The following is a 27,759-nucleotide window of genomic DNA, read 5'->3' as shown; positions in this document are numbered from 1 at the left end:
GCGCCCCCGCCGTTGTGACGCCGCATTCTGCTTTTGTCCCATGATAAACAAATCCAGCCATAATATGTCGCAAATGCGGCACAGGTGCCAGATGGCGGACTTGGACGTATAGAGAGAGTGCTTGGCTTCAGTTAGGAGTGGTTGTATTTATGTATTTCCTTTTGTTATTTTACAACTGTCACTGTGTGAAGTCCGAGGAGTCGGTCTCTCAGGAATCGGTTCCCACAATCTCCAACTCGCCTCGACACTACGAAAACAGTGACAGCAAACACAACACTGTATTTTTCAAATAGGATTTTGAGGTTTTCGAGGAATATTAGTAATTAATGAATTAAAAACTAATTAAACATTAAAAAAATATTGAGTCTGACTTGCTTCAATTGTTAAAGCCCAAATGTTAGTTTTGAGCTCATCTCAGTCTGTTTACTTAAATAAATGTCCTTTAATTGGTAATTATCATGCAGAGTGATACAAGTGATACAGTGAAACAAAACAAATACAAAAATAAAAAAAGTCAACCCTCACTAGTTGATCAAGTTGGTTAAATTAAAAAAAAACAAACTGGAGTATTGCTACTTTTGAGGCATAGTAACTCCATAGATGTGCAACTATCCTAACACAAGTACAAGTGTTCTTCGGGGGGGGATAAATCTAAAAGTCATCACCCTTGTATCAAAAATTTCATTAAAATAAATAGATTATTTCTCACAACAAACAATTTAATCTTAAATTGTCTTGAATAATTAGCTACTTCCCCTCTTGATACCTAACATCACGACCTTCCACATCAGCAGGCTCTTAAAAAAAATAAAAAAAATCATGTAGTTTGAGAAATAAAGAAAGAATGAAATTCACATTTTCCCAATGTAAATCACCCCTGAAGCCTCAAACATATCGGAACTGTTCTGTGGTTCCAACTGAACGGCAATGGCAAATTAACAAATGACAAATCCAAACACCAGTTGCATTGTTGCAAGCTCCCAGTCTCCCCGGTCATTCATTCTGACCAGATCCAGTTATTCTTTGCAACATGTGCTCTTCCAACTGCAGCATCCTCCAGAGCGTGCTGTGGCGGGTGTGCTGAAATGAATGCAGTGGTTCCATCTAAAGGTCTGCGTGGGTACTGCAAGCCCGGCAAGCTCCACCACTGGGACGTCCGCTTCCTCGCAGAGACGCACAATTTTGCAACTTCTCAACAAAATTCAGACAAAGGGGCGTTTTGTGGCGTGCGTGCGATGCATCTGCAGGATAGAAAATATGTGTTATCTGCGTAGGAGATGGCCGTCACTGAGGCTATTGAGGGAGCTGTACTCTGTGGAATTTAAAAGGTCTGCATTTCATTGACCAGGGGGTCTCTGAGCCCGATTTGTTCGCGGGCCGACGGAGATTTCGCAGAGGGGCGCTCACAGAGGTCCTCTCGAGATGGTGGCGATACACCGATCGGTGGCCCGGAAAACACCAGCCAGACGGGGCACGAATCTGAACGGATGGCAGCTTTTCATGTTGTTTTCCAACGCGGAGCGTCACGAAAGCGGTCCTCCCGGTGCGACGAGGGAGTGGAGACGGCGGTTAAACCGATCCCCGGCACCATCCGTCCTCACCTCAGGTGAACCAGGACTAGGCCCAGCGTGGAACTGGCCTTTCCTGAACGCCGTGTTGTTGTAAGATGAGAGAAAATAAACAATGAAATGATAAATCAAACGCTGAAAAGTATGCAGGTGCTGGCAAAAGTCTCGAGCGAGTTAAGACACAACGCTGCGGCAAGCATCCTTATTATTAAGAAGTCGCGGGCGGAAGCTCGGGAAATACAGGTCCGGCAAATCCAAACATTCTTTTCCGATGAACTCGGCCGATCGTGCGGGCCTGTTGTTGGTGGCCCGGTTCCCGAGAAGGAAGAGGGCTGAGGAGTCGCAGGTCGACGCTGATGCTTTAATGCTCCTGACGGGCGGGGACGCGGTCAGCACGCTCGACGGTGACGCAGCAGCTGAGCACCGGCGGCCCTGCTAGCGTCGCCAGAGCGGCTCGAGCCGGCTCGGCCCGGAGGAGAGACGGCGGGCAGACGTGAAGCAGGGATTGGAAAATGGGGGATGATTACATTACGGACAGCGGAGCGCGGCGAGGGGGGGGGCGGCGGCGGCGGCGGGAGGATGAATCGCGCGGGGGGGTTAAAAAGTAAAAAATACAAAAAAACTACAAAATAAAACAAAAACATCCAGGCGAAAGGCCCCCCGGTTGAAGTACAGTAAAGGGATTCAAGACCAGAGGGCAGGAGGGGGGCTGGCGGGAGGGGGCGGGGGTGGGGGGAGGGAGGGGGAGGGAGGGGGAGGGCAGATTGAGCGTAACAAGCGAGTGCGCACATAAAGCCGCTCTCATTCTTTTTTTTTCCCCTCTCCTCTCCTCCCGCCCTCCCTTTCCTCCCGCTCTTTGTCTCCCCCCCCCCAACACCCCGCCACATCCCCCCCGTGCACCCCAACCGCCCCCTTTACCCCCCCACCTCCCCACGCCCCCCACCCCTTCTCTCACCATTTCAGCAGCATTTGAAGCTGAGCTGCTCAACTGTTCCAAGATGTCAGAACTACAAAGCTCCCTTGAATGAGGGAATGTGAGGCCCAGGGCGGCGAGGGGCTCGGGAACAGCTGGCCCAGTGGTGGGGCCCTCCTGCTCCTCCGCTCCGCAGCCGCCAGGCCCGGACCGCCGGGGACAAGACAGCCACGTCTGCCTCGGAAATTGGGTGGCGTTGGCGGCGGCGGTGGTGGTGGTGGTGGTGGAAGGGGGGTGTGGGGTCGGCCGGCCGGTCGGTTGGTGGTCAGGGGAATGTCGCTTATCTCCTCGCTGAGCATGTGGGAGTTGGGAGTAGGGGGTTGGGGGGGTCCCAGCAAAAGGTCCCCCCCCACCCCAGGCTTTGGCCAGAGGGGGGAGAGGGGTGGACGACGGCGACGGGCTGAACAACAAGCGACGCTTCTAGTTGAGTTTGGGGGGAAGGGGGGGGGGGGGGTCTCTCGCCCAGAAGACGTTTGCATGACAAATTCGATGGAAATGGGAGGATTTGCAGCGGCTTCCTCTGAGTCGCAACTTCCTCTAATTTGAAACTACGTTGGACGGTCGAGGAGACGCTGCTCGGCCTCGTTCACGGGAAAAAAAAGAACCAAACATCTACGTTCTCCGTTTGTTGTCTAAACCTCTTCTTCTCCTGTCCTCCTCTGTCCTCAGTCACATCGAATCACTCAATGGAACTGCGGGCGCTGGTGGTTTTGTTTTACAATGTCAATTTCTCAAAAGCGTTCTATTGGACGCGCACTTAGCTGTTGCAACCGTGCCCGCCACCAAAACGGAACCGAGCGCGGGGGAAATATTGACATATTGGGAAAGTGACTGTGTTGGTTTTTTTTTTTTTTTTGGTGGGGGTTACGCGCGAGCACTGTCACGGATGCGCTGGAAGTGCGTGGCGGGAAAAGGAGCCGCATCCCCATCTGCATCGCGCCCCCTTGCACCCCGGGGGGGAAGCATCGGGTGGTGGTGGTGGGGGGGTGTGGAAAATTACAAGGGGGGGGAGACGCTGGTGTCGGACAAGTGCGAGCGGGGGAGCAGAGGCGGGAAGATGAAAGGAGACAAACTATTTTCGACGAGCGTGAGCCACGGAGAACGAGCTCGGAGGCGACGTCTGAGAGGGAGGTGGTGGTGGGGGGGAGGGGGGTCGGTGGCGTCAGGTTCAGCAGGAGTTCGGGGCTGGCGAGGCGCCGCGCGCGTTTCAGGGCGAAGCGGCGCTGCGAAAGGGCGCCAGGAAAGACAAGTCAGCAGAGCGGAGCTGACGGGGAGGAAGTCGAAGCGGCTTCGTCTGCACTTAAGCGCTGCTGCAAACGGAAGCTCGGAAGGAGCTCGACGGCAAACTGCGAATTGTTGGCTAACGGTGCCCGACCCCCCTCCACCCCCTTATCACCCCCGGCTTGCGGCTGTATGGCATCCTTCCGAACGGGGCTATCATTTTTTTTCCTTTTCAAATCTTTTTCTTTAGTTGTATTGCTATTTGTTTGTGTTGCACTACCCCCCCCACCCCCAGCATACTTCCAGAAGGCCGTCATCCGCCTCAATGAGACACACATGGCCTCTCTGGCGCATGTAAACATTAAGATGCACCCCCGCAACCCCCTCCGCCACCCTTCCGGAAGAAAGAAAGAAAGAAGACGCCACACCAAACAGAAAATGTGTGCAGAGGCAAAACAAGGGCGGAAAGGCGGCGCGCACGTGCGCACGTGCACACGCACACACGCACACGCACGCACACGCACACGCGCAGCGAGGAGGGCATTCCCGCGTCGCTCGGGACACTTCGCGGGGACGGTGCAAGGGCAAGAGATTCCGAGACGGGCAAAAGAAAAAAAAAAGGCAAAAAAAACATCCCCCTTTAAATAGATGACTGGGTTATTTTACAGGAGTTTCCGTTTGAGGGCGCCACACAGTCGAGCATGTGCGCCACCACGCACCGCACAACGACAGCTACGAGCCCCGGAGTGTCTTGGTGGCCCGGGGAGCCGTCCAAATAAGATTAGAGGCGAGTCTCAAAACAGGATCTTAATTGTGTACGTTTGTAATTACGCATTGGTTTTTGCCCCCCCGACCCCCTACGCCGCCGCCACCCGCCGCCACCCCTTCATGCTAACTTGAAACATCTGAAAGTGAAGCCCGACGGCGGCCTTTTGCTCAGAGCGAACCCGGAAAAGAATAAAGTCGGGAGGAGAAAAAGCAAACAGAGTTGGACCGCTGGTGGAGGCTTCCCCCCTTTTTTCCGGAACACAAGCATGCGAGGTATGCGCTGGAGGAGGAGGACACAAAGATGATTCCTCCCGGAGTTCCTCTCTTTTCGGCTGGACGACGCAGCGGCAGGCGCGCAAACACAAAAAAGCTCAACCTCCCCCCCGAACCCTTTTTTTTTTTTTTTTTTGTCTGGTTCCCGGGGGCCGTCCTGCTGCAATTAGTTGCAGCCAGCGTCTCTCAGCAGCTCGGTGCATGTGCAAGCCGCGCCGCGTGCAAGCGTGAGCATGCACATATGCAAAGTTCACCACAGAGCAATCCGATGCTTTCGGGAGGCAGATGCTGTGGTTCAGGGGCCGCTGCGAAATCAAAATGCACATGGAAACATATTTGTGATTTGAACGGTTCATGTCTGTAGTTTTTATTTATTTATTTATTTTTTCTTCACTTGTCACAGAGGCCCAGGAGGGGCGGAAGGAATAGCACAGGAGCACAGGACGCGTCTTTGCAGCCGCGTGGTTTTTAGCTCTTTGTTGAAATGGCTCTGAAAACACAGAATCGTTTCTTCAAGTTTGGCAGGCCGGATTAAAAAGCTTAGCGGGCCGCATATGGCCCCCCGGGCCGTAGCTTGCCCATGCCTGCTCCAGACGGTCGGATTGGGGTTTCGTCTGGTCCGGACCACTTGGTGCCGTCACCAGACTTTGCCCAGTCGTCCACCTGGACGTCCCATTCTGCTTCAGGGCAGCGACGGGGTCCCAGTATGTCAAACACGCTCACCGACTGGGAATTTATTGTAGGTTATTCCCTCTGCAGGCGGGTTTTTGTATGTAGTCACTCAAGGCAATCACTGTGACAAACCACCCCCACCCCTCCGCCAGCCCGGCAAATGAAAAGACGTATTCATTTAGACCCGGGGCCCAAACTCTGCTTTGATTGACATAATGGCGAGGAGACAGTTCATTAATCTCCACCGTAAACTCACGCTCGCGACGGCCGGCGCTTTGAAAGCCGAGCCGCGGCGGCAATCGGCCTCCCGCAAACGCACGACGTTAACATGAAGTGAGGCAATAGCGCTCATTTCCTCAGTTTATTATTGCACGCGCTGCTTACACAAAGAGAGCAATCTTACACAATTCACTTCTGCTGCGGGATTTTAGAAAGTAAGAGGAAGGCCCCCTCCCCCCCAATCCCCTCCCCCCACCTCCCCCCTGTGGGAAAGGAGAGAGCCGGGCGAGAGTCGCAGCGGAGCTGCTGGGGTCGTTGGGACGCAAAGACACGACGGAGCGAGAAGAAGTGAGGGCAGAAGGAGAGAGAGAGAGAGAGAGAGAGAGAGAGAGAGAGAGAGAACTTATGAAAGGAGAGTGAGTGTGCGTAAAGTCCCTGACATGTGCGGCGCTCGCCTTGACATCATATCACCACGTGTTTTCACTCAGCGCCGCCGCGTGTCAGGCCAGACGCGCAAAAAAAACGGACGAGAGGAAAGCGAGAATATCGGCCGCCTTGTTTCAGAGAGCATTTATGGAAGATTGGAATTGGAATTGAAATTGTCTGGTGGACAACCTATTAAAGTTCCAGGCTAATAAAGGCATCAACAGTAAATCTGTCACAAAAAAAAAAAACCTCCCCCAGATGAAAAGGCGGCCTGACAAGAGTCGAGCGGCACCAGAAGGGCAAAATTTTCACATTTCGTCTGAGGGCCGAACGCCGGAAAAAAAAAAAAAAAAAAAAAATGCAAGTGATCCAGTGTGAGATTTAACAACATGGAAATCTCCGAGGTAAGTCGATTGCACCTGGCGAGGCCGACCTCGGTGACCTCGGCGAAGTCTTTTACGACTCGGAGGCCCCGAGCGACCTGTTTTCTCCCCTCAGACAATGCCTGGCGCGCTCTGGAACCTGACTTGACAGAAACGACATGTGACCGGCGCAAGGACCAGTGTTGTTCCAAGCCATCGGCGGCGGCGAAAATATGACTGATAAAATCCTATCAAGTATGCGGATGTGAACTGCATACGTGTGTGTCTGCTTTTTTTGGCAGGTTGCAATCGCCACAGGGCGGACACACACACACACACACACACACACACACACACACACACACACCGACACTGACACACACACACACACACACGGACTTGCACACACACACACACGTTGCACTTCTGCATCGGATGACTCAGACGCCGTCACATCTGGTTAGCGTTGGGGGGGGACATTGTTCAGGCGGCGGCGCGGCGACTTGACTCGAACGCGGCTCATAATGGAAGGAAAAGGGAAAATAAGAAAGCGGCCGAGCAGGATCCATTATTACGCGATTCGTCATGTATTATTATAGTCGCGCGGATCTCTAGTAATGTTTTTTCCTCCGTTAACAATAGCGGCCAGCACAGGGGGACGATGGTGAGGCCAACAGTTCCAGGATAACCTCACGAGGTGGAAAACATACTGGAGGCTGGAGAGTCGGTGGCATTTCAAAAAAACCTATGGGGCGCCCAAAAGTGCTGCGTTTCCATCAAGCTCTCCTCTTGCACTTTTTGGTTGGGTTCGCGCAACAAAAAAAACGAGATTGTTGGAAACCCCCAAAAAAAGTTTTTTGTTTTTTTTTTACATTTCTCGTGGGCGTTAGGGGGTCGGAAAGGTTGCGGCCAAGGTACGAGGCAGGCATGGATTCAATGGAAAAGGCTCGAGCGCAAAGAAAAGATGCAGTTTCCGCATCAGGTTTGCAACACAAAACGTAAGTGAACTCAACGGAGATGGGCTGCTTCCCAAAGAGAGCACAGGACGCGGGCACAGCTCGTAGGGTCACAGGGTTTTCTCGGGCCACGCGGTGTCGACGTGGAGACGTCAGCACCGCCACGATGACGACGAGGAGGAGGACGCTGTCCACACAAACCATCGCTTGAAGCTGGGTTTCCCGATGGTGATTTTCTCGCCGTCGATCACCGCGTTCGCACGGAGCAGCTGTTGTGCGCGTGTGTCTGTGCGATGACGCGCCGGGGGGGGGGGCACTCGCCCGCGTGCGTCGGAGGGTATGGAGAAGTGAAATTCCGTTCGGCTGTGAAAAAAAAAAAAAAAAAAAGAAAACTGGATTGAGGCCGCGGCGGTTGTGAAACTTCGCCCGAAAAATTTATCAAGAGGTTTTAGCCTGCGCGAAAACAAGCTGGGGGAAACAAATCCGTGGTGAATCTGCCCTCTCATCCCTCATTACCGCATCCCCTCGTGGCTTTGTTGGAGGTGGGTGGGGGGTGGAGGTGTGTGTGTGTGTGTGTGTGTGTGTGGGGGGGGGGGGGGGGGGCACCTTGGTTAAGAGAGGCTGCTGCTGCTGCTGCTGCTGAGGAGAGCGGAGCCACCTCCCTTCCTCTCCTCCTCTCCTCTCCTCTCCTCCTCTCCTCTCCTCTCCTCTCCTCCTCTCCTCTCCTCCTCTCACCCGGCGCTGCCTCAGGAATGCTTTTCTTCTGGGCCCCTTTAGCCCCCCGTGTGTAGACGCCCTCTCCGCAGGGTGTGTTTTGCATGTAAAGCAGGGGCTGCAGATGCTGTCCGCGGAGAGAGAGGCCGAGGAGGTGGAGGAGGGAGGGAAAAAAAAAACGCCACCAGGAGGGACGGGAGGGGGGGGGGGGTCGGAGGGACACAAGGAGGCCCCCGCTGCCGTGCCACCCGCCTGGCCTCACCTCGCTCTGCTCGCCCGCCCCCCCCGCCCGCAACACCTCTCATTACTTTCACCCCCTCCGAAGCCTCCCTCAGCAACACCCCCCCCCTCCACCCCCTCCACCCGCATCCCTTGTCCATCTCCAGTTCGACATGCCACCCCTCACCCCCACCGAACCCCCCCGCCGCCACCCCCCCACCCCACACACACACACACACCACCCCCCCTCCCACCCACCCAGCCGGCCGTCCCTCTGCCACCCTCCTCGCACACGCAGTTGTGCGTCTCCTGGGAAACATGCTTCTGCTCGGTGTACGGAGGCACGCTGGGGGCTCGACAGACATAATGCTCGCGCGCTAGCGCACACACACACACACACACACACACCCACCATACCACTTCAATGGACAGAAAGGCCCTGACAAACAGCATTTGGGACAGAGAGAGGGAGAGATAGAGCGGGAGGAAGAGGGAGGGGGCCAGGAAGAAAGAGAGTGATCGCTGCTAATAAAATGCTTCTTTACAATCCTGTTATGCATATTCGGCTTGACACGGCCACATTCAGGGGAGATAATTAACAAGTGCATGGCGTACATTAATATTGCATTTGACAGCGGACAGGTGGCTGGCTGGGAGCAGATGTTAGGAGCTGGGAGGGGAAGCGGACTCAATAGAGGGGGACGTGGAGAGAGAGGGGGAAAAAAAAAAGTTTCTCGAAAGTTCTGCACAATGGCAGCGCACAGGGAAATGGCAGACGCCTGGCAGACGCAGGGAACCAAAAGGCATTTCGACTGAGCAAACAGCTCGCGTGTGAGTTCATTAATCATTCATTAATTTCATTATTTTCCAACAGCAGCGCTTGTCTCTCCCTAAGTCCAGGAAAAGTCCATCCCTGACTTATTTTTGCTCTCTTTAAGATGCTGAAATACAGAGAGTTAAGGAAATTACCCCATTGTGACATCACAAAGGACTCTGATATATCACCAATATCGCTCCCAAGTCACCATTCCAACATGCGGTCGGTCCAATATGTTTCATTCAAGTATGGAATCGGAATTAAAAATCAGACAGTTTTTTTTTTCTCCAGAAAACTCATGAGCAGGAAGCCAAAACAAACAGAAAGCTACACGAAGATCATTCATCTTGCAAAGTTGCTCTCTTGGAGCACAGGATGAAAAATAAGTATGGACATGGAATTATATTAATATTATTGTTATTATTATTATTATTATTATTATTATTATTATTATTATTATTATGGGATCTTTAAAAGTAAATGTAATGCCGAAACATGAAAAACAAACCAGCAGCTGGTTGCGCTTCACTGGTTTTACAGTAAACTGAGCAACACATGCGCCACTTTAGTGGCATTTTCAGTTCAGTAAAACATCCACCCGCCTCGTGCTACCCTCTCGCTCCTCTGACTGCTGCAGACAAAGCACCACGGTGTGGCCAGTCAGGGGCGGTGCAGCCGGGAGAACGTCACGCCGTTTTCCATCCAACCCTTCCACACCAGGCATCAGTGCCTCAGTGTGTCTGACCGTGTGTGGGGAGACACGCGGGGGGGGGAATCATTGCTCCTTCTTTGTGTCATTGTTGCGATGCAGCGAGGGATAAAAAAAATAATAAAAAAAACTGAAGGACAGAAAATTAAAAAAAAAAAAACTTTCATACAATGAACTCGTCTCCACCGCGTTCATGACTTTGTTAATCTGGACAGCAGCTGCGTCACTCACACGTCGCGTCTGAAACCTAGCAAAAAAAAAAAAAAAACTCCAGCAGAAAGCGTTTCTCAATCAAGCCCTGATTTTGAACGGCATCTGCTGCCAGATTTGGTTTATTTTAGTGATGAAAGGGTCGGAGGCACCGGAGCAAAGAAGCAACTATTTCAAGCTGCGTTGGGTGGGGGGGGGAGAGAAACAGGAAGACGCGCAGAGAAAGGAGACCAAGGGGCAGAAAGAAGAGGAAGAAGAAGACCCTGAGAGGATGCTGCTGCAGTTTTCAGCCATGCGTGACGGCAAACATTATCAACATCGAGATCGAAGTCTTGATTTTGTGTGACTGGCCAAATTCATTTTCAATTTGCAGCCCCAATCACTATCCTTTGAATGGCGCTGCGCCAGCGGAAAGTTTATATATATATATATATATATATATATATATATATATATATATATATATATATATAAAAACAACAACAACAACGCCTTCCTCTCTCCCGGCCCTGAATACTGATACTCATCCTGGACCACAGTCGCTGACTGGACTACAGTTTGTGTCTCCGCTGCCGAGGTGCCCGCAGCAAACACACCAGGGTCAGGAGGCAGGAGGAGCCCTCCGCGCTTTTACTTTCGGCATTTGGAACCACTCTCGACCTATCACAAATTCCTCTCTCTTGGCAGCCGGGCAGTTTTCCTTCTCTCTCTCGCTCTCTCTCGCTCTCTCTCGCTCCCCCTCCTCCTCTTTTCATCAGCGCTGGCAGCAGAACTGTGGGCCACATTCTGCACTAATTAACAGCCTTCACGAGGAAGACCACCAAACATGTAAAACCCGCACCCCTGACGCACGCTCGCAGTGAGGGTTCCCTTTCATTCTGTTTTTTCGAGCGCCTCTTCCCTCCCCGTCCTGTCCACCTGAAGGCCGCGCCTGTGCTGAAGGTCGCCTCGGCCCGAGAGACGCCGGCCGACGTGTAAATCCCGAGGCTCCCTCAGGACCACACGCCGCTGCAGAACCCGGCAGTCCGAAATTTTTTTTTTTTTAAAATGATCGATGCCCTTTTTTTCCGGCGACCACGGCAGCGGCTGACGCTCGCTGTGTGTTATCGGAGTATCTGGATAAACACCAGCAGCGGCAACGCGGTGCCAAGTTGGCAACTCGGCCGCGGTGACACACAGAAAACAATGGACAATGCTTGCTCCCCGTGTTTTTGATGCCATTACAGCGCCGCAAACGCACACATCTCTCATATGGAAAGTGTTAAGGGTTACAACTTGAAGGGGAATTCTGGTATTTTTAGAACCTGGGATTCGTGTTTTTACATTCGAAAGTGTGAGATTTATTCGCGCCAATAAGACGGGACTTCCAGTAAATAGCCTTTGCCAGCAGCGCAGCACACCTGCAATTTGTGAAATGGAACTCTAAGTGGGAAGTGCAACTGCAGTTAAACCAGCAAAAAGTGTTACTTTCTGAGTCTTTCGCCGCCTGAGAACGGCGTGTGCCTGGAAACCTGAAAGCCGTGGGCGGCTTTGGGGAAAGTGACGTGATAGCTCTGAGTCGGAGGAGGAGGAAGAGGAAGACGAGGAGGAGGAGGAGATGGCCTACAGCCTTTATGAAAGATTAGCTCCAGAATCGCGGCTCGACGCGCCGATGCTCAGGTCACTGACAGATCCTGGCCATGGGAGGAATGGTGTCTGTCGATTCAGGACGAGAGAAAAGGCCAATCGTCCTCCACCGATACCTTGCTAGGCAGCGGGTTGTTTGCGACTCACATTGTTGCTGTTGACAACATCATTCCGCGTCGCACATCGAACAATCTTCTTAACATGTGCTGTGTACTGGGAATTTCTTAGTCTGACATTTTAGTGACTGCTTTCGCACGTCAAAGAAAACAGTTTAATTGTCATACTATCAACTGAGTGATAAAGAAACACAATTTGTACATTTTCTCAATTCTACGGTATAACAAAAAACTGCCCTTTGACTCTGGCTGGGAAAAGTTCCAGAGAAACTTCCAGAGCAAAGCCGGCAGCGAAGGGAAGGCCACAGGCTGCTTTAAATTTATTCCCAGCGCTTCTCATGTTTTACATACTTCACTGTCAGTGTCGCGAGCGCACCGCTGCGACCAAATGGAAGGGAGTCCATTAATCACGGCGAGAGCGCATTGAAACCGGGGACAAACCTAAGCTGTCTCCTGACAAAAAAGGTGGCAACGCTAGGTCGCCCGCTCGCTCGGAGCCGCTGAAAAGCTTCGGTTTGAGCAAGCCGGCGACAAAAAAAGAAGCTCCGGGGGACCCTCTTGTTAATGCATCCTCGAGCAAGACGTTGAGCAAATATTTGGGTGGGAAACAGCTGCAACGTCAGCACGCACAATGCAGCGCCGGTTCAAGGTGTGCGGCGCCGGCTGAATATTAAGCGGGGATCCGCTGCAGACACGCCAGACGCGGCGTTTTAACTTTCCATTTATAAACAAGGCCACAAAACATCTCAATGTTCTCGGGGACTATGGGGCGGAAGGTGGGGGGTGAGGGGGGGTGAGGGGTGCTGGACGCGGGAAAAAAAAAAAAACACGTTTAACAATCAACAGAGGGATTCACAGAAGTTGACAAAAGGTGTTCCGTGTCCACCTTCACGTTGACAACCTCTGCTCATTGTCAACGGCCTGACAAGAAAGCCCAAACATATAAAACCCGAGGGCCGAAAGACCAAAAGAATGGAGGCATTCCGAGAAGGGAGCGGGTCCACGGAGACGGTCGGCCCCCGTTTCCCAAAGAGATGCTCTGGCATGCCAGTGATCACAGGCCAACCTGCCAGCGCTAAGTGACTTTGAAAGGAAAGCGAGGGGACAGCGAGAGGACGGATCAACAAGACCGCTGGAGCAGAGCGGGGCGGAGTGTCGGCGGCGGGGCCGGCCCGCATTGTTCGACCGAGCCGAGCGGGAGGCTATCACAGCCGGGGCCAACCGCTAGCCACGTGCTCCTCGCTGAGGCCCACATGAATTATTACATTTCGTTCTGTTATCTTCCATTATGGTTCATTACAGGCAAACAATTGAGCTTCGAGAGGAGCGCCACGCTCAGGGGTACCCCCCCCCCCGGCCGCTCGGATGCCCCCAGAGAGAGAGAGAGAGGGAGAGAGAGAGAGAGAGAGAGAGAGAGAGAGAGAGAAGGAGGGAGAGGGAGAGAGAATCCTTGCACTCTCCGCTGAAAAGGACAGAGGAGGATGGACAAAACCACATTGTCCGCGGGTTTAAAAAGGAGGCTTATGGCTGCTATGAAGGAAAAAAAAAAGAAAAAAAGAAAAAAAGAAAAAAAAAAGAAATGTTCTTTTAAAAGCGGAGAAGAATGAATCTGCCCGCTGATGCACACTCAATGAGATGTACGCCGGCGGAGCCTCAGAAAAGACACAGGAATTGAAAGGGATGGAATCTGAGGCAAATGACACTCGAGTGTTTTGAAAATAACTGACAGCTGCACAATGGGGCACCAAAACAGACTGCAATCTGCCCGCACGTAGATGAAAAGGCGGGGGTCTTGAATAGAAGTGCGACCAAATACATACAGAGATACAGTCCTTTCACGGCGGAGGAGGATAAATAGACAGGCGTGAAAATGGACATGAAAGGTGAGGTTCTGCCCCGATAAATGAAGCGGACAAAGGGAGAACCACAAAGAATTTGTGTGACAATTAGGCCGTCTCATTAAGGACATGCCGCAAATATGCTCACTGTATCGCTCCACTTGAAAAAGTTTTTTTTTTTTTTTTGAACTTTTAAATTGGGTTCAGTTGAGATCAATTGAGTTGGTTGGCAAGGCGGAAGTGGACAAAAAAAAAAACCCCATCTGAATCAGTGATAAAACATCCAGGGTTACTTTAAGAATATTTCAAGTTAGTCACCATCCACCTGCAGGTATGTGTGCCATCACCTGAGACCACCAGTGCAGTGCAGGTCCAAATGTGGAGGTTCCCAACAAAGCATCAGTTGCCATATCAGGGTTTTAACAGTGGGCTAAATATGCCCTCTCTCCATAGTTCTTTTTATTTGAGGGGCATTTAATCCTGTGAGGCTGCTTCACTGGACTCTGGGACACAAACCAAGATGTGAAAATCAGATATGGGACGTTGAACCTGTGTGAGGAGCGTGTCCATGTCCTGAGAGGTGAGTGTATCAGAGCACGCTCCTTGTCACCGGCTCCACAACGCAGACATTTTCCATTCAGTCAGCAAGCGAGCGGCGAGCGCGCTGGCTCCGTCGAAAACTCAGCCGCCACTTCATTAAATGACTTCAGGCCGCTGGCAGAGCCAGTGGGAAAAAGTCTATACCGACTGCGCGCGAGATCCACACGGTGACCAACAAAGGCCATAGTTGTTCCTCGGCGCTGGGTGCCGCTCGGGGGGGAATTCTAGGAGGCCTCGTCGGGGTACCCCTCCGCCGTGCCCGCTGCCTCGCTGGCGTCTCCCCCTACGGCTCTCGCCGCCCTGCTTTCCCCCTCCGTCGGAACCCGCAAGAGAGACACGGGAAGTCGCAGTCAAACGGCGTTTTGCAGAGATGCAAACTGGAGCCACATAAAGCCTGGGTGACCTTCAGCCTACTTTCCAACAAGCGCCGCCGGAATTGGGAGTTACTGTAAACCAGCAATAAGGCAAAAGCGTGTGCGCGCGCGCTCAATTGGCGGGGCAGTTTTCGCTCGAGCCAAGCCGTGGATTACATAAGAGAATCGGGCGATGAGACGAGCGGGCGCGCGGGCCCGGAGACGGAACAAAAGGCGAGGGACTGTAATCTCCAGTCATGGTGCCACATAAAAGGATGTATAGACGAGAGGGACAGCTGGTGGCACCGAGAGAAGGAGCTGGCAGATGAATCACAGCGTTAATTGTTGCGGAGCCAGGTGAAGATGCTGGGTCATTTCGGAGCAGATGGTCAGAAAATCGGCGGATCGGCCGGGCATAATGTTCTGGACTTGTGATGTAACGAGGAATCAGAGGACAGCAGCTGCGGCGACAAAAGACAAACTCTCAGCCTCCGGTACAGGAAGATGATATCATGCGAGATGGGTTTTAAGCCCTGTGACTGTTATGATAATGCGCTCGGAGATGAAATTTTACTACGACGGAGGCGGCGTCACTGAAACCCTCGGGAAGAGATCGAGTATCGCACGTTTCGCGCGAGCGACGGGTAGTTGTTGGAATTCTACGATGCGGAGGAAGCAACTTGTGATGAGCGCTGCGACGCATTAGCCCATTAATGAAATTGCGAATAATGTTTACAAGGTGCAATTTCTTTTCTTTTTTTTCCTCACAAACAAATGCAAATCAGAGTAGGAATGACACTATTACAAAGCGCTGATACTGATCACTGTTCACCGTCCAGTCAGGACTCTGTGCTCCTCTGGTCCCACCTCCTTGGTCATCGCCAGGTCCAAGTATAAAAAAAAGTTTGGAGACTGGACATTTGCCGTTCAGGGCCCCCCCGTTCTGGGTTTTTCAGGCTCAGTTAAAAAAAAAAAAATTTTTTTTAAGGCAAGTATTTTATACATAGCCACTGACTGGACTGCTGCTTACTGGTTTTACATTTGTGTTTTAATTGTGTTTCACTAATTTAGCAATTTACTCTTGTTTTATAATTGTACATTTGTGGTAATGTTGTGTTTTAACTGTTCACTAGTATTGCTTTTATTATGTTTCACTCTGGAAAGAACCTTGTGCACCATTACACCGTACAATGAACTCACCTCAACAATAAAATTTGACTGATTGATTGATTGATTGATTGATTGATTGATTGATTGATTGGCAATAATTGTAATCGGGCAACATCCTGAACGCTACAGAATTTGAAAACGTCAGCAGGACCAACACTCACTTCAGGGATATTCAACCTAAAAGTGTTGTGTTAGAAACTTTTGTCGCTGATTGAATGCTACGGTCATTTAGATCACGATGGGAAGCAATGGCAGAAAACTACGCGTGAACCTACTCGTAACAATATATCTCCTCTAATTAGTCATTAAATGGTGATGTTTCAATTGCCACACACGCGTGCACATGCGCGCGCAGACAGACACACACACACACACACACACACAGACACACACAATTAATTATTCAGTAGGAAAAGGTTGCAGGGCCAAGTGAGCCAAAAGGACACCTCAGCAGAAAAGCAGAGTCATACAGTTGATCAACCACGGTGACTTGATACGGGGCTAATTTCAATGATGACCTTTAGCCAGTATGCTGGATTTATTTGTTCTAATTAAGCAGGTTAGGGCCACATGCCTTCACAAATTAGGCCATTTATCTTGATGCGGCGAGTTGGAGGGAGTAAAGGTCAATTACTCCAGGAAAAAGGGAGCCATTTCTTTAATACCAGGATGTAGGAGGTGTCAGAGAGGGCTCACATTTAAACCCACACGTAGGTGGTTAACAAAAAAAAAAAAAAAAAATCTGCTAATGCGAAGATGAAGAATTTCCACTGTTTCAGTTGTGAGCCGAACCTTTCATTCGTCACAGCTTTTAACGCCGACGCAATTAAAGTGCAGATATACTGAACTCAGGATCCTACTGCATGCACTCAAAAAGTTCTTTGCTGTAGAAGACTTCATTAAAAGCGCATCAAGAAGGAATAACAAGAAAAAAGACAGGAGTCAAATGAATGCCGTGGCAACAGAACTGAACGTGTCTTCACTCTTGTATCCCGACACACTGGTTGCACTGTGGCCGTATTGATGACAGCCGCATGAGTGTTTTCCCCTCTTCAGGCTACTGTAGCTACTGTAAGTGCGGGACGTGACTGCACGCTTGACGGCGAAATATTAAAGAATCACTCATATGAGCACAAGAGCGCCGCCAGTCCTGCGGCTTCGCTCCTGCGTGACTGGCCGCTCCTGTCTCCTGGATGACACAGAGCTCACCTTTAACTGGGAACTCTTCCCCGGGAAGTTTTCTTTTGATTAAAGCACACCGCAGAGACGCTCGGCGGCTAACCTGTAAGTGACTCCTGAGTCCCGAGCCGTCCGCCGCATCGGCCAAATGAAGGAATAACACGAGGCAACAATGCGGCTCAGTTCTTCTCGCCGCTCTGAGATGTGTTTGGACTTCACGCTACATCCTTCCTACAGTGCACGAGAAGCCTGAAAAAGGCTCTGTTTCTGATTCGCCTTTGTATCGACGTTCAACACCCCCCACCCCACCCCCACCCCTGCCGATGCACTCGTTGCAGTGCAAAAGCAAATGGTCCACGTGTGCGTGTGAATGTGCAAACACAGAACATTCCCGTATAATCCATCACCATCCTCTGTGTGACCTGCACTCCGGGCTGGGTTTTTCCTTCTAATGTAAACCTTCATGTTGAGGTCAGACGCTGGGGTCACCGCAGCCGGCAGAGGAGCTTGCAGCTCGACTTCAAAGAGAAAAAAAAGGTCTTGTTTATGAGCACTCATCTGCCCTCGCACGGCCCCTTCTGCCCCACATTCAGGTCTGCTTCCTATTTCTAATGACAGTTAAGGCCCGAGCGAGCTGCATTTATATTTGGACGTGAGACTTTTCCTGGTTGCCACATTAGCCGGGATTACCGGCCTCCGCTGATTGATGGTCAATACACAGCTTTCTAAACTAACAATAGTGAGACTGTGAGTGCGTCTTCAAACAAGATTTCCCCTTGGGGATCTTCTGCTCAAGCTTGAGGTCGACTTCACGGAGCAAAATTGAGCTCAAAACACATCATAAACCTGTTGCATGAGTAAATTAATTATAATTATTACTTTGCTGTTACTTAATACTGCAGTGATAACTACGGAGGAAATTAGTTTTTCTGAGGATGCGTGAAAAATGTGGGCCGTCAGTATAATCTCAGCGCCATGATCTCCCGTCTTCCCCGTGTAGCGAGTGTCATTAAGCACGTCACACCATGATGAAGTTGCTTAACGCTCCAACTTTGCTTTGCCTCCCTCTAGCGGCTGTTAGGGGACATTATAGGGCAGCCATTATAAGGGCAATGATATAGTATGTATCTATATACAAATATTATACAAGGGCCATGTCAGTTGAAACGCCAATAATATTTTACATGAACATGACAATGAAAAATGGTTCCTCCAGAAATGACACTACACCATTCAGCATACCATGTGTTGAGGTTTATGAATTAAATAAATGTTTGTTTTTTTCTTATTCAATGTTCAAATGGCTAAGAAAGATATGATCCGACTTAGAGAACTATATGACTGATTACATGGTACAGCTATTAAGCAGATGAAAATGGTATTTTTTCTGGACATCACTATTTATACAACATTCTCATGGTTTCTCATAGAAATAATAGAATAAAAAATAAAGTAAAATGAGCAATTCCAGTATTAGGAGTGTGAAATATCCCGACTCTTGGATTTTTTTTTGTAACAAATATATGTTTTATTTCATTTTAACAAATATTCTATTGAAATTCATTATTTTAACTATTTACCGCTTTCATCATTTATGAAAAGTATATTATACATGTCTGGTTTTTATGATGAAACCAAGAAAAACAGCCATTGCAAAAAGTTACAATTCCTTTTGTTGATCAGAATGCTTGACAGGTGGACACTGACATAATATTTTGATGGCCACATGAAACATACATGACAGAAAAGGAGTATTTTTTTCCCCTCTAAACCAGGGGTCACCAACGTGGTGCCCACGGGCAACAGGTGGCCCCCAAGGACCTCATGAGTAGCTCGTTGCAGCTCATTGAGCTGTGTCTAAAATTCAATTTTATCCAACCTTGTTAAGTCATTTTTGATAATTATTGAGAACTCATGAGCTTGAAAAGTGTCTTGACATAGATAAGTATCATTAATAATAATATATAACTCAGAGAGTTAGTTATTTCAGGAGAATCTAGCAAACTGGAACCCCCTTATTACGGCTCAGGACCCATGAGGTAGCTCTCAGTGGCAAAAAGGTTGGTGACCCCTGCTCTAAACCAAGCTGTAATGCTGAATGCTGTCTTGAACGCCTGCTTCTGCACAACCTCAACTCACCACTTGGGGTCAGAGTTCTACAACGAGTGAGAATGTGATGAGACGCGTTGCTGCGTTTGCTCTTTGTTCTTCATAAAAAAAATAAAACAAAACAAGAACTGATCAAAATGCGAAGAGTTTCTGATGTTTTTTTTTTTTAACTAGAGTGATATTCAGTCTACACCTGGAAGTAACAGCAAAGTCAAATAGACTTGAACTCTCTAACTTCTGCCATTAATAATCTCCAAGCAGAGATGTTAAACGTCATACAACGGATGAGACATAATCTTAATTAACCAATATATGTAATGTTTAATCACATTATTAAAATGCTAAAATCTGAAAACTTGAAAAAGAAAAAGGAAAGAAAGTGCATTTAAACATGTAATGAATTTTACCCACAAGTTTGTAAAATTAAGTAAACTGCCCAAATTTAAAGTCTGGCGCCTGGCACATTTCATGACATAACTCTGGATATGTGTTCTTATATGGGTGCAGAGGGGAACTTTTATTTTCATAACTCTGCACAGTCAGCAGCAGGTGATAGATAAAAGAAAGTTTACCACAAACAGCTGTAATGTCTGACTTACTGACGTGCATACGACGAAGAGATTTCCTGTGAATAAAAACTGCTTTAAAAAAAGAAAAAAAAAAAAAAAAGAGAGAAGTCTTTCAACTTCACTGATCGCAGTAAAAAAAAAAATGAAATAAACCATCTCACAACAAGCCTCAGTGACTTTGCAAAGGTACACGTTGTTCCGCTTTTGCTGGTGCAAAAATAGAAAATAAGAAAAAAAAAAACTGAACAAAATGGGGGGCGGGGGGGTGGTGAAAATGATACGACACACGACAGGAAATACATTCTAGATTTACATTTTAGAAAATAAAAACACAAAAACGAGCTGCTAACTTTTTGGCTACTTTGGAATTCAGAGATTCAAACAGCACGCAGTGGGCTAGATAGGGATGGATTTTCTCCTCATTTACATTCAGCATCTGAACATACAGTAAATCCACACAAATGGCTGGCATTTGACTGCAGCACGGTAATTTATGTCAAATGTGCACATCCTTGCATTATGCAAGCCGGCGCCATCAGCCCTCGCCAAAGACAGGGCGCTCATCCTATACCGAGCAGCTGCACAGCACCGCGGCAGTCTCTCTGCTCTGCTCTATTGTAAACACGTCTGTACGTACGGTGAAATCTGACACCGCGTCTCTCAGCGTACACTCGAGCCCGCCCCACACGTCTCTGCAGAACATGCCAGGAGCCTCCGATTAACCAGCCTTGCGTCAGAAAGTGGAATTCGCGTTCTCTTTCACATGAGCCTCCTTTCTTATGGGATCAATCCTCCCACTACTCACGTGTGTGTGTGTGTGTGTGTGTGTGTGTGTGTGTGTGTGTGTGTGTGTGTATACACATATACAGCCTGGCAAACGGGAGCTCTGTCTGCCTCTCGTGGCAGTGAAAGGTATTACAAACGGGGCAGCTATAGTAAGCTTAATGATAAGCCTTACGGGCCATGTTACAAAAAAATATACTTAATGATTAATAAAAATGTAATCTGCAAACAGTAAGAGAGTCAACAGAGAGGTCGGACAGAAGGAAGGACTTCTGGAGCCACTAATCACAGTCATGGGAAGCAGTATCTGCCCATTTTCCTGCCAACACACCAATGATCTAATTAACGAATACAAGCCAGGGGAGAGTTTACTCAAGGCTTCTAATAAAACGGCTGACTTACAGACTTATTTTACCGGTACTACCCGAAAAATTAGTCTATCAAGTAAAAGTTGTTTTATTTTGGCAATTTAACATAAAAGACGAAACCAACATATTTTATTGAGCCATTACACACAAATTGACATATCTCAAGCAGTTCCTTGTTGTAACTTTGCTGATTAAGATTTTCATCTTATTGAAACCACAAACCCACAAACCCAAAGAATCCAAAACACCTGCAAAAGGGTCCTGAGCCGTTAAAAAGTCTGTCTTGGGTTGGCTCAGAAGAGTCCAGACATGGGGAAATACAACAACCTTTTCAGGATATTCTAATTTTCTGGGTAGTACTGTATGTTATGAGGGTTTCTGGATTTGACCAGAATGGACTCAGACCTCTGGACGGTGCACGTGACTGACTAAAATCATACGGCATCATCACGGCAATATGTCACTGTGGAAACTTTATGTCATAAAACAATACAAACTTATCAAGGCAGCAAAAGTGATGCTGATTAATATGGAATACGAAAAGGAGACCGGGGGGAGGGGGGAGAGAGAGAGAGAGAAAAAGAGCACTAAATAACACACTAAAATGTCTAGCTTTGAATCGCCTCAGCTGCCATTTGGAAGACTTGCAGTCGGTCGACAAATGTGAAAAGTTAAATCAGACCATCTGATAAAACATGTTTATCATTTTAAGATTCTGAGAGTAAAATTGATGACCTGAAAACATACTCACAGTTCTAATCACTGTAGAAATTATTATTGTTATTATTATTATTATTATTATTATTATTATTATGACTTCTCTGAGCCTAAAATGACCCTGATATGATGTGAGAGCTACTTACATCCTGACAGAGCTCTCTGATGGCCAATTTGTTGCTGTTGTCTGAAGCACACAGTGAGACCTACTCTGCAGCTGCTTTTTTGGGCTATTTTGTTTCGCACCCGCAAAAAATAAATAAATAAATAAATAAATAAATCTTTCACAAAGCGTGTCACCACCAGCGCTGGAACAGGCACCGATGCAAAATTTGGTCTATTCGCAAAAATACCAAGAGAGTCACTTGTGACGATCAGATTGTTGCAAACTCTCTCAGCAAGGTAACAGTTGTTTGTTTCTGAGAAATAGTCCAACACAGTTTCCACTTAAAAATTATGCAAGTTTCCCCATTGTAAACAATTTTGTCTACAGCACTCTGGTATACACTTCAGCAGCAACAAAACAGAAACTCATCACACGCAGTGGCAACGGGAATAATAAAAAAAAGGAAACTGTTCTGCTTTTATTCTCCATGGAAGAAACCCCCCTTTTCCCTCGTTGTGCCCCTGGCACTCTCAGCACGGAGAAAGTAATCACCCTTCTCATCAAAACTGCAGCATCTTCCTCAGTGTGCGATTTGGAAAACAGTCAAACCACCAAAACATGTCTGTTATTGTAGAAAAAAAAGAAAGTGGGCTGTGTTTGTGTTTAGGCAGTTATACAGGAAGTGATGACGTCAATGTGCTCCACGTCAAACTGAAACTTTCTGTTCGAGCAGCCCAATATTGACACAAACAGTCACCTCGCTACAATGTCATCAGCGGTTGAAACCAGGAAGTTCTAGGTTTCACTATCAGCTGAGTATCAGTTAAAAGGAAACACACCCAGTCAATCAATTTGCGCGTGATTTGCGCACAAAACTATTTACAGTCCAACTTTTAAAAACATGTCTGGATCCCTCTGCAGCCGCCATAACGTATGTATTTGTATTTTGCGACATGTTTAAAACTGGGGGAAAAAAATCTACAAACGGGCTTTAAGACATGAGAGTTTCTCAAGCTGTGAATTTAAAATGAGTCAGTTTTTGTCTGCCTACTTTCTACACCCGCAACAAACCAAAGGCAAAATTCAAAAGGTCATGCTTCAGTGTTTTTGTGTTGTGTATCACATATCGCTCGCCAAACAAACTGCAGCTATAAAGTCCACACTCATGAAACTGGAAGGCGGTTTGACCAACAGCGCAAGAGAAGCAACAACCCCTTTCCTTTCTTTCCTTTGTTTTCAAAGTCGGGGGAGGAGGTGCAATTCCTTCAAGGTGAAACAAACCCAGCAGGCCGCCCTAACCAAGACGATCCTCTGCTTTGTTCAAACTTATGTCTCCACGCAGACAGGCTGCAGCGCGAGCGGCTCCCCCTAGCCAAGCACTGGCCCGTGCCAAAAAACTTTCAGCCTGTTGGGTTTGTCAGCCCTTCTGACAGGAAGCTTTCCCCTCCCCCCCTTCTGTCTTCCTCCACCCCTCCTTCAGCTGAGGTGGGCGTGCTGAGGGAGCACAGAGCATACAGATGTTGATGTTCCACAGCGAAAGCTGTACCCACATCCGCTTATGATTGTGATTTTGCAGCCCAATAGCAGCAGCAGCATGTTCAAACTAACGTTAAGAAGAAAAAAAAAACAAACTAAACAGACAGACAAACAACCAAACAAAAGACATAGTGTCAGTCCCATACTGGATTGTTTAGGGAGTTTAAGTATAAAATCATGGCTGCTAGGACGCAAGACAATGCATCTGCTCTGTGAGCGCAGCCAAAGAGTTTTTTTTTTTTTTTTTTTTTTACATCAGTGATGAAATTGATCAGTCGTCATTACACTTGATTTTCTCACACTGTGAGCAAGTCTTTGCCTCTCTTTGACAACCCCGCGCGAGGCTGATCGCAGGTCAGCATCACTCAGCTGGGAAACCGCTCGGCGGTTTCCAGTGAACTCGCCTCGATCCTCACCACCGCCTGACAACCCCGAGCGGTGCTTGCTCACGCTATTTGCCCCTTTAATTTATAGGTGTGAAGTTTTCATCCACTCACATTTCGAAAGAAGTCGGCGGCAAGGCACCCCCCCCCCCCCCCCCCCAAAAAAAGAGCGTGTTAACTTCTGAAGACTTTCATCACCACTCCCTTAAAACTCTTAAATAAGAGGCGAGTGATGCGTTCAATGGACAGCACAACGTAATGCTCCGGACAGTAAACCTGACATTTACTACGCCGTGAAGAACATTTCTGTTGTTGCGTAAGACACGCAGATTTCTGTTTTTTTTTTTTTCTTGTAGTATCATAGAAAAAAAACGGAAAGCAGCCACAACACGTCCTTAGCTCCAACTCTACGTGACAGCTGCTGCTGCTACTACTACTACTACTACTACTACTACGAATCACGCGAGCTAGCGTGACAGGAAAAAAAAACATATCAATTTACTATTTTTCTCATTAAAAAGGAGTAACAGCTCACCTGTTTCGGTGACTTTTGGCACGGAAAGCCGTTTCACGGTCGTAAACAGACGTAGTAAACAGAGCAGGGGAGTTTAAAGCGGCGTGTGAAGAGTTGTTTACAAAGTTTCGCCGAGGAGCGCGATTGGTCTGAGCCGAGAAACGTCGACGCCCCGATGCTTCGTCACCGGCTGGCCGAGTGTCAAAGCGCTGCTTCCGGCTTCTCTTCGGAGGGAAGCAACGGTCGGACCGCAATTGTTCGAACAGCCGCACCATGCCTTGTCTTCATCTTATTTTTAATCATTTTTTCCCCTTTTTGTTTCAGTTCTTACCGACAACCGAAACACATACAGAAAGTTACCGAATTGAGGCAGAACAGGACACAATGCGATCACAGCTTTTTCGGGGGCTTTAAAGTCTAGGAAATCACGGTGTTCACTTTCATGATGTGTTTGAAAGTGCTCAACGTTAGATGTTCCACGACAAATGTGAATTATACGTGTATGTAATGTAAAAAACACATATGACTACATATATCATCATCATCATCATCATCATCATTAAATATTATTAGTTGTTGTGGCATTTCTGTCTATCTAGATAGATATATAGATAGTTCTATTTTTTATTTTTTTATTTTACACAAATCTTAAATCTGAATTTCTCTTGTTTTCCCCTTGGAGGTTTTTCTCAATAAATGCATTCTTCTTCTTCTTTTTATTATTATTATTATTATTATTATTATTATTATTATTGTTGTTGTTGTTGTTGTTGTTGTTGTTGTTGTTGTTGTTGTTGTTGTTGTTATTATTATTATTATTATTATTATTATTATTATTATTATTGTTATTACTTAATGATGTAATGTACTTAATTTGATGTAACATAAAGAATCAAATCTGATGTTATTTATTGCTTGGGTTTCTGTACTCCCACAAACACGTACACACAACGCACCACCATGAGACGATGTCAAATGTTGGGCTGTTTGTATTTATTTTCATGTACTAACAGAAGACCGCCACTTATCAGCGGAGGTGGGTCTGTTTTGTGCACTGTTGGCCATTGTGTTGTGAGTGAATTACTCCTGGCGTCAGTGCTTCATCCACATCCCTCCGTGAAGTGAAAGAAGAAAAATGCTCAGGAGATAGATTTTTTTTTGGATACTTACCTCGACTGGTCATGAGTTTCGTGGCCGCGGAGTGCAGGCTCTTAGCAGAGTGAGAGAGCAGCAGCAGTTCATCTGTACCTTGCCTGTGGGAGTGTTAGCTCATTAAAAGCAGAAAATCACTTTTCTTCAGCAGCAGTATAAAACCAGATTTTGTCAGGAGGAAACCCCAACCTTCAGAGAAATACAGCACAATTACACAATCATGTACATACACATAATTGGTATAGTTATCACTCTGTTAGAGTTCAGGTAAGGTTCCTGAAACGTCAACACAGCACCTGAAAACCGATGATACCTGCAGGGAATTGCTTGGGGATTTACAAGACTATCTTTGCATTTTTAAAGGGCTTGCCATAGTTTTATTTTCTAATGACCTCTGACCTCTGGAAAGTTTTATAATAACATAAAATAACATTTTCATTGACTGTCTAAATAACACAAATCTCAAGCCTGGCATTAACCCGCCAATTTGGGTCATTTTAATTCCTATCATAGACTATTAAACAGCTGATTTCAGAGTAGTTTGATGGGGGTCAGCGCATGTCAGTGTTCTCACTGCTCTCAGAAGATGATTTTAAGTGGGAACAAACTATTTTACATTGTGAAAAGGGTATAATCATGTTTACAATGCAGATGTAAAAAACAAAACAAAACACTGTGCTTAGCAGGCATGTTAATGCTTGGTATAGGTGAACTAAATTAAAACTAAACTTTGCAGCCAACATGTCTCTGCTTGTAAGACTCTAGTTGCCAATACGTAAGCATAGTCTACTTTGCCTGACACCTATTTTCAAAAAATCAAACTTGTCTGTGACGTGTGGAAAATACAGATGTTCATATAGAAGTTTTAGTCACAGTTTCATGAAAACTAATTAAACCAAAAAGTATAAATTAATCATTTGTCTGAGATATTTCTAGTTAAGATAAAAAATTGCTGTATGTGTCTTCAGGTTCATTCAAACACGCTTATCACCATGAGCCGTCACATCTCTCTGCTTCACTGAAAGTCACCTGTGCGGCCTAAAGTCGCACAAAAGGTTCTGATAAATGAATTTTTAACAGAGCTAGAAATAGAATTCAGCTGCTTGGTGGGCTTACATAATAAGTCTATTAAAGCAATGAATAAAACCTAAGAGCCACCTTAGATGAGGCAAAAATAATTATCTTGGAGACGAGAGGAAGAAAAGAAGAATGTCTTCACAGGTGTCCCAGTGTCCACGTAAAAAGGAGCAGGAAGTGAGAACTTGAAAAAGGAGTGATACAAGTATCTACACATTTAAATGCCTGTCACGCTCAATGTTCTTTTTTCCTTGCCTCATAATGCTCAATACCATCCAAGATTAAACTCTCACATGCAGGTCTGCACATAGAGAAAGAGATGCAAAAATATTAAATATGCAACCAATCATTGCCATGTGAAGCAGCATGACTTGATGTTGTGTATATATTTCTAAGATGTAGCAATCGCAATGGCAGCATATAGTCAGTAATCTCAGTCAGCGACATTAACTTGCATATTACAGTGTCTTCTTAGTACGCAATGTGTAAGTTAGTTAAATGTGAATAAAAGTAATACATTAAACAAATAAATACTCTTTATGATTATACATTTTCATTATATCTGTGAAAATACTAGCTTTGTACATCATGGGCTTGATACGTTAAAGTATGTTACATTACATTACATGGAACAATTCCTGGCAGATGAGAATGAGCAAAGCAGCTACAGAAACAAGTGAGAAGAAAAATAAAGAAAACAAACCAATCTCTAACCTCTCTCTCACACACAATACAATGGCAACACTTTTCTTTTTTTTTTGTTCTTTAAGCCAGTCTCTGATGGTCCAGCTGAACAATTCAAGGAGACAGGGAAAATTGAAAAATAATGATCAATACTGAACAGACTAACATAAAAAAAAATAGCAAAGATGTGGTTGGAATAAAATGTTATTTCTCAGCAACTGGTGTTCGGCAATGGCTGTCGATTATCTGGTCTAGATCCTCAGGGTTCATTCACATTGAGTGAACAACCCCTAGAGAGGCTATTACATGACTGCAATCATGTTCTTTGATTGTGCCACTTTCATGACCATCCGAACCCTCCGGGCAAAACTTAAAATCCAACTTGTTAACCGCCACATGGTGACTTGGACGGTACACCAATTCACTGGCAGATGCAGAACAGTTTGGCCATCTCTTGGGTGTTGTGGTGGCAGGCTGGCATGAGTGACACAATGCTCAAAGGGAGTTATGCTTCAACTCCAGCTTGTGACGTGTCCAGAATTTTTTTTCTCAGTTGCGGTGGAAAGTGAGCAAAATGTCCCAGCTTTATCCTGCAAAAATAAACTTCTTCAATGTACCGTCACAGAATAGACCACTTTTTTGTTTCTCTGTATTGGTGCCAGAAACTAACACCATTGTAGCTTGTCTGAAAATCAGATTCTTATTTAGGAGTTGATTGCAAAAAACTGTAAACTCAAAATGCTTAATTAAAAAACAGACTGTGTGCCAAATT

The 27,759-nt window shown here is 47.1% G+C and overlaps 1 long non-coding RNA gene across 2 annotated transcripts in view; it reads right to left on the bottom strand.

Annotated features, from left to right (window-relative positions):
- The window catches only part of LOC142883902 (uncharacterized), a 107,781-nt gene extending 83,267 nt beyond the window's left edge, over positions 1-24,514 (bottom strand). The window contains exon 1 of one of the 2 annotated variants that reach the window (XR_012926094.1): positions 24,096-24,514. This is a non-coding gene — a long non-coding RNA (uncharacterized LOC142883902). The remainder of the gene's footprint in view (positions 1-24,095) is intronic. The other variant, XR_012926095.1, reaches the window with a different exon arrangement.
- Positions 24,515-27,759: the final 3,245 nt, after the last annotated feature.

This window comes from Nelusetta ayraudi, unplaced genomic scaffold (genome assembly GCF_046127955.1).
Source record: "Nelusetta ayraudi isolate G7.1 ecotype Tasmania unplaced genomic scaffold, CSIRO-AGI_Nayr_v1 ptg000009l, whole genome shotgun sequence".
NCBI lineage: Eukaryota > Metazoa > Chordata > Actinopteri > Tetraodontiformes > Monacanthidae > Nelusetta > Nelusetta ayraudi.
This window is presented reverse-complemented; position numbering and strand designations above follow the sequence as displayed.